The sequence below is a fragment of the Heptranchias perlo genome, unplaced genomic scaffold (assembly GCF_035084215.1).
Source record: "Heptranchias perlo isolate sHepPer1 unplaced genomic scaffold, sHepPer1.hap1 HAP1_SCAFFOLD_50, whole genome shotgun sequence".
Classification (NCBI taxonomy): Eukaryota; Metazoa; Chordata; class Chondrichthyes; order Hexanchiformes; family Hexanchidae; genus Heptranchias; species Heptranchias perlo.
Window position 1 is genome coordinate 2,812,765 of NW_027139516.1, and position 7,968 is coordinate 2,820,732.

General features: G+C 44.7%; 1 non-coding gene across 1 annotated transcript; it reads left to right on the forward strand.

Moving 5' to 3' along the window:
• Positions 1-7,896: 7,896 nt before the first annotated feature.
• Positions 7,897-7,968, forward strand: trnag-ucc (transfer RNA glycine (anticodon UCC)). Its single transcript has one exon. It is a non-coding gene; the product is annotated as a tRNA-Gly (tRNA).

The window sequence follows — 7,968 nt, forward strand, 5'->3', positions numbered from 1 at the left end:
TGATATTGGGACAAAGCATCAAGATAATGAAACAGTTTGGGTGGAGATAAGGAATAATAAGGGAAAAAAAAACATTAGTGGGCGTAGTATATAGGCCTCCTAATAGTTGCAACTCTGCTGGAAGAAGTATTAATCAGGAGATAGTCGGGGCATGTAATAAGGGAACAGCCATAATTATGGGGGATTTTAATTATCATATTAACTGGACAAATCAAATTGGGCAGAGCAGCCTTGAGGACGAGTTCATTGAGTGCATCAGGGATGGATTTCTTGAGCAGTATGTAACTGATCCTACAAGGGGGCAGGCAACCTTGGACCTGGTCCTGTGTAATGAGTCAGGATTAATTAATAATGTCCTAGTTAAGGATCCCCTTGGAACGAGCGACCACAACATGGTTGAATTCCATATCCAATTAGAGGGTGAGAAGGTTGATTCTCAAACAAGCGTACTGAGCTTGAATAAAGGAGACTATGATGGTATGAGAGCGGAATTGATTAAAGTGGACTGGGAAAATAGATTAAAGGGTAAGACGGTACATGAGCAGTGGTGTTCATTTAGGGAGTTATTTTACAACTTTCAAAATGAATATATTCCACTGAGGAAAAAAGGGTGTAAAAGAAATGACAGCCACCCGTGGCTAAGTAAAGAAATCAAGTATAGTATCCGACTAAAAACAAGGACATATAAGGTAGCCAAACTTAGTGGGAGGATAGAAGATTGGGAATTCTTCAAAAGACAGCAAAAAGTAACTAAAGGATTGATTAAGAAAGGGAAGTTAGATTATGAAAAGAAATTAGCAAAAAATATAAAAACAGATAACAAGAGTTTCTATTGTTATATTAAAAGAAAAAGGGTGGCTAAGGCAAACATAGGTCCCTTAGAGGATGAGACCGGGAAATTAATGGTGGGAAACATGGAGATGGCAAAAATGCTGAACAAATATTTTGTTTCAGTCTTTACAGTAGAGGACACTAAGAATATCCCAACACTGGACAAACAGGGGACTCTCGGGGGGGAGGAGCTAAATACGATTAAAATCACTCAAGAGATGGTACTCAGTAAAATAATGGGACTCAAGGCGGATAAATCCCCTGGACCTGATGGCTTCCATCCTAGGGTCTTGAGGGAAGTGGCAGTAGGGATTGTGGATGCTTTGGTGATAGTTTTCCAAAATTCCCTGGACTCAGGAGAGGTCCCGGCAGATTGGAAAACTGCTAATGTAACACCGTTATTTAAAAAGGGTAGTAGGCAGAAGGCTGGAAATTATAGGCCAGTTAGCTTAACATCTGTGGTGGGTAAAATTTTGGAGTCTATTATTAAGGAGACAGTAACGGAACATTTAGATAAGCATAATTTAATAGGACAAAGTCAGCATGGCTTTATGAAGGGGAAGTCATGTTTGACAAATTTGCTTGAGTTCTTCGAGGATATAACGTATAGGGTGGATAAAGGGGAACCAGTGGACGTAGTGTATTTAGACTTCCAGAAGGCATTCGACAAGGTGCCACATAAAAGATTATTACTTAAGATAAAAAATCACGGGATTGGGGGTAATATTCTGGCATGGGTGGAGGATTGGTTATCAAACAGGAAGCAGAGAGTTGGGATAAATGGTTCATTTTCGGACTGGCAACCAGTAACCAGTGGTGTTCCACAGGGGTCGGTGCTGGGTCCCCAACTCTTTACAATCTATATTAACGATTTGGAGGAGGGGACCGAGTGCAACATATCAAAATTTGCAGATGATACAAAGATAGGAGGGAAAGTAGAGAGTGAGGAGGAAATAAAAAACCTGCAAGGGGATATAGACAGGCTGGGTGAGTGGGCGGAGATTTGGCAGATGCAATATAATATTGGAAAATGTGAGGTTATGCACTTTGGCAGGAAAAATCAGAGAGCAAGTTATTTTCTTAATGGCGAGAGACTGGAAAGTACTGTAGTACAAAGGGATCTGGGGGTCCTAGTGCAAGAAAATCAAAAAGTTGGTATGCAGGTGCAGCAGGTGATCAAGAAAGCCAACGGAATATTGGCTTTTATTGCTAGGGGGATAGAATATAAAAACAAGGAGGTATTGCTGCAGTTATATAAGGTATTGGTGAGACCGCACCTGGAATACTGCATACAGTTTTGGTCTCCATACTTAAGAAAAGACATACTTGCTCTCGAGGCAGTACAAAGAAGGTTCACTCGGTTAATCCCGGGGATGAGGGGGCGGACATATGAGGAGAGGTTGAGTAGATTGGGACTCTACTCATTGGAGTTCAGAAGAATGAGAGGCGATCTTATTGAAACATATAAGATTGTGAAGGGTCTTGATCGGGTGGATGCAGTAAGGATGTTCCCAAAGATGGGTGAAACTAGAACTAGGGGGCATAATCTTAGAATAAGGGGCTGCTCTTTCAAAACTGAGATGAGGAGAAACTTCTTCACTCAGAGGGTGGTAGGTCTGTGGAATTTGCTGCCCCAGGAAGCTGTGGAAGCTACATCATTAGATAAATTTAAAACAGAAATAGACAGTTTCCTAGAAGTAAAGGGAATTAGGGGTTATGGGGAGCGGGCAGGAAATTGGACATGAAGCTGAGTTCGGATCGGTCAATGCCCTGTGGGTGGCGGAGAGGGCCCAGGGGCTATGTGGCCGGGTCCTGCTCCGACTTCTTGTGTTCTTTAGATTTGTGGTTGGGATCAGATCAGCCATGATCTTATTGAATGGCGGAGCAGGCTCGAGGGGCCGATTGGCCTACTCCTGCTCCAATTTCTTATGTTCTTATGTTCTTATTACACTTTCTGTTACTTCTTCAAAGGATTTAATAAGTTTGGTGCTGCCCTTGTTCTATTAATAGATTAAGTCTTGGTCGCTTTACTTGTTCTTGGGAGGAGAGGAGAGTCCAAGAGATGAGCGCAGTGTAAAAGGCGAGTCCAGAGACCGGGAAGAGAGTCTGAGAGGTGAACGCATGCAAATCTAAGGCAAGTCATGGCAGCAGAGCTCGTACCCGTGATATGCTCCTCCTGCACTATGTGGGAAGTCATGAACACTACAGGTATCCCTGGCGACCATGTGTGCAGGAAGCGTGTCCAGCTGTAGCTACTGGCTAACCGGATTTCGGAGCTGGAGCTGCGGGTGGATTCACTGTGGAGCATCCACAATGCTGAGATTATCGTGGATAGCACGTTCAGTGAGGTGGTCACACCGCAGATAAAGATTACGCAGGCAGAAATGAAATGGGTGATCGCCAGGGAGAGTAAAAGGACTAGACAGGTAGAGCAGGAGTCCCCTGGGGCCATCTCCCTCTCAAACAGATATACCGCTTCGGACACTGTTGGGGGAGATGGCTTATCAGGGGAAAGCAGCAAGAGCCAGGTTCGTGGCACCACGGGTGGCTCTGCTGCACAGGAGGGGAGGAAGAAGAGTGGCAGCGCTATATTGATAGGGGATTCAAATGTAAGAGGGACAGATAGGCGTTTCTCTGGCCGCAAACGTGACTCCAGGATCGTATGTTGCCTCCTTGGTTCTAGGGTCAAGGATGTCACGGAGCGGCTGCAGGGCATTCTGGAGGGGGAGGGTGAACAGCCAGTAGTCGTGGTCCATATTGGTACCAACGACATAGGTAAAAAACGGGATGAGGTCCTGCAAGGTGAATTTAAGCAGTTAGGAGATAAATTAAAAAGCAGGACCTCAAAGGCAGTGATCTCAGGATTACTAGCGGTGCCACGTGCTAGTGATTATAGGAACAGGAGAATGGACCGGATGAATGCGTGGCTGCAGGGATGGTGTAGGAGGCAGGGATATGGATTCCTGGGATATTGGAGCCGGTTCAGGGGAAGGTGGGACCTGTAAAAGCGGGACGGGTTACACCCGAGCAGGACTGGGACCGATGTCCTCGCGGGGGTGTTTGCTAGTGCTGTTGGGGAAGGTTTAAACTGGAGTCGCAGGGGGATGGGAACCTGAGCAGGGAGACAAAGGAGGGGGAAACAAGGATAGAAACAAAAGAAATGGAAGAAGCAGTGGAAGGCAGAGAAAACAAGGGCGAAAAACAAATAAATAAAATTAAGATGACTAGTAATCTTAAAAAGACAAGTCGAAAGGCATTGTGTCTTAATCCACGGAGCATTCGCAATAAGCTAGATGAATTAACAACACAGATAGATATTAACGGTTATGATATAGTTGCGATTACGGAGACATGGCTGCAAGGTGACCAAGGATGGAGCAGGTGTATTAAATATTTAGGCAGGACAGGCAAAAAGGGAAAGGAGGTGGGGTAGCATTGTTAGTAAAGAAGGAAATCAATGCAGTAGTGAGGAAGGATATTGGCTCGGAAAATCACGATGTCGAATCTGTATGGGTGGAGCTAAGAAACATCAAGGGGCAGAAAACGTTGGTGGGGGTTGTCTTTAGGCCCCCAAACAGTAGTGGAGATGTAGGGGAGGGCATTAAACAGGAAATTAGAGATGCATGCAAGAAGGGTAGAACTATAATCATGGGTGACTTTAATCTACATATAGATTGGTCAAACCAAATTAGCAATAATACTGTGCGGGAGGAATTCCTGGAGTGTGTGCGTGATGGTTTTCCAGACCAATACGTTGAGGAACCAACTGGAGAACAGGCGATCCTAGACTGGGTATCGTGCAATGAGAAACGATTAATGAACAAGGGGAGAGCGATCATAACATGATAGAATTCCTCATTTAGATGGAGAGTCAAGTAATTGAATCCGAAACTGGTGTCCTGAATCTAAATAAAGGAAATTACAAAAGTATGAGGTGCGAGTTGGCCATGATAGATTGGGGAAATTTACTGAAAGGGATGACGGTAGATTGCAATGGCTAATATTTAAAGAACGTGGGCAGGAATTACAACAATTATTCATTCCTGTCTGGCGCAAAAATAAAACTGGAAAAGTGGCTCAACCGTGGTTTACAAAAGAAATTAGGGATAGTATTAGATCCAAAGAGGAGACTTATAAAATTGCCAGAAAAATTGGCAAGCCTGAGGATTGAGTGCGGTTCAGAATTCAGCAAAGGAGCACGAAGAGATTGATTAAGAGGGGAAAAATAGAGTATGAGAGTAAACTAGCAGGGAACATAAAAACTGACTGTAAAAGCTTCGATAAATATGTCAAGAGAAAAAGATTAGTGAAGACAAATGTAGGTTCCTTACAGTCAGAAATGGGGGAAATTATAACGGGGAACAAAGAAATGGCAGAACAATTAAACACATACCTTGGTTCTGTTTTCACAAAGGAGGACACAAATAACCTGCCGGAAATGATAGGAAACCAAGGGTGTAGTGAGACGGAGGAACTGAAGCAAACCAATATTAATAAAGAAATAGTGCTCGGGAAATTAATGAGGCTAAAGGCTGACAAATCCCCAGGGCCTGATAATCTACATCCCAGAGTACTAAAGGAAGTGGCCCTGGAAATAGTGGATGCATTGGTGATCATTTTCCAAAATTCTATAGACTCTGGAACAATTCCTACAGATCGGAGTGTGACAAATGTAACCCCACTATTTAAAAAAGGAGGGAGAGAAAAAACAGGGAATTACAGACCAGTTAGCCTAACATCAGTAGTGGGGAAAATGCAGAGTCCATTATAAAGGATGTGATAACAAAACACTTGGAGGGCATTAACGGGATTGGACAAAGTCAGCATGGGTTTATGAAAGGGAAATCATGTTTAACAAATCATCTGGAGCTTTTTGAGGATGTAACTAATAGACTAGATCGGGGAGAACCAGTTGATGTGGTGTATTTGGATTTTCAGAAGGCTTTTGATAAGGTCCTACACAAGAGGTTAGTGTGCAAAATTAAAGCACATGGGATTGGGGGGAATATACTGGCACGGATTGAGAATTGGTTGACAGGCAGGAAACAGAGAGTAGGAATAAGCGAGTCTTTTTCCGGGTGGCAGCAGTGACTAGTGGTGTACCGCAGGGATCAGTGCTTAGGCCCCAGATATTCACAATATATATCAATGATTTGGATGAGGGAACTGAATGTAACATTTCCAAGTATACAGACGAGACAAAGCTGGGGTGGAATGCAAGCTGTGAGGAGGATGCAAAGAGGCTGCAATGTGATTTAGATAAGTTGGGTGAGTGGGCAAGAACATGGCAGATGCAGTATAACGTGGATAAATGTGAGGTTATCCACTTTGGTTCTAAAAACAGAAAGGCAGATTATTATTTGAATGATGATAGATTGGGAAAAGGGGAGGTGTAAAGAGACCCGGATGTCCTTGTACACCAGTCGCTGAAAGCGAGCATTCAGGTGCAGCAAGCAGTTAGGAAGGCGAATGGTATGTTGGCCTTCATTGCAAGAGGATTTGAGTACAGGAGCAGGGATGTCTTATTGCAGTTTTACAGGGCCTTGGTGAGACCACATCTGGAGTATTTTGTGCAGTTTTAGTCTCCTTATCTGAGGAAGGATGTCCTTGCCATGGAGGGAGTGCAAAGAAGGTTTACCAGACTGATTCGTGGGATGCAGGACTGACGTATGAGGAGAGATTCGGTCGACTCGGCCTATATTCACTCGAGTTTAGAAGAATGAGAGATGATCTCATCGAAACATATAAAATTATAACGGGACTAGACAGACAGGATGAGGGAAGGTGTTCCCGAAGACTGGGGAGTCCAGAACCAGGGGTCACAGTCTCAGGATACGGGGTATGCCATTGAGAACCGAGATGAGGATAAATTTCTTCTCTCAGAGGGTGGTGAACCTGTGGAATTCTCTACCACACAATGCAGTGGAGGCCAAGTAATTAGATGTATTCAAGAAGGAGATAGGTATATTTCTCAATGCTAAAGGGATCAAGGGATATGAGGAAAAATCGGGAACAGTGTACTTAGTTAGGCGATCAGCTATGATCATTTTGAATGGCGGAGCAGACCCGAAGGGCTGAATGGCCAACTCTTGCTCCTATTTTCTATGTTTCTATGTTTGGTGCTCCCAGAGCTTTTCTTCGGCCTGAATATTAGGCAGCACCCGGCCCTGGGCGATGGTCACCCCTCGCAGCAACTTGTTGAGCTCCTCATCCTTGCGGATGGCCAGCTGCAGGTGTCTGTGGATGAGGAGGGTCTTCTTGTTGTCCCGGGCCTCGTTGGCGGCCAGCCGTCAGATACTCGAGCACAGCAGCCAGATAGACCGGGGCTCCGGCACCCACACGTTCAGCATAGTTCCCCTTTCGCAGGAGCCTGTGAACACGGCCCACAGGGAACTGCAGTCCGCCCCGGGATGAGCTAGACTTGGCCTTGGCCCGAGCTTTACCGCCGGTTTTTCCTCTTCCAGACATTTCCACAATCTCACAAACACTTTCACAAAGAATGAAGAAATCCTCCCGCACTCGCCCTTCTAATACCTTCTGGGGGAGTGCAGTGAGGGCACTTGTGATGGGTCTCTCTCAGAGTGTTTACACTGCCCGCTCACCCTCACTGATATTCTATCTTTGAACTGCTGTAATATTGTCCTTTAGTAATATTGCTGCTCCTCCTCCTTTCCCTGTTTCCCTGTCCTTTCTAAAGAACTTATAGACTTGAATATTAAGCTGCCATTCCTGCCCAGTTGGTCGTCAGGTCTCTGTAATGATTTAATGGAATTATTTAACTTTACTCAATGGCTGATGTGAGCTGTGGTAAAATGTATTTCCAGCTGGTCAAGTATTTCAGGTATCGACTGTCTCTTCAGTCCGATATCAGGTGAAGAATTACTGGCTGGTGTGGAATTTCCATTGATTGGGGGTTGGCGACATCTACTGGGCGGAAACAGGAACTGCAACAGAGCGAGAAAGGATCCGTCAGAAACCAGTTCAAATGAAGAACAAAATCCAACAGCCTGCAGTGTCTGTTCAGGATCTGATGTTTGGGAACTTTTTTATTGTTGATTATTTTCAGCGATGGTGGTATAGTGGTGAGCATAGCTGCCTTCCAAGCAGTTGACCTGGGTTCGATTCCCGGCCATCGCA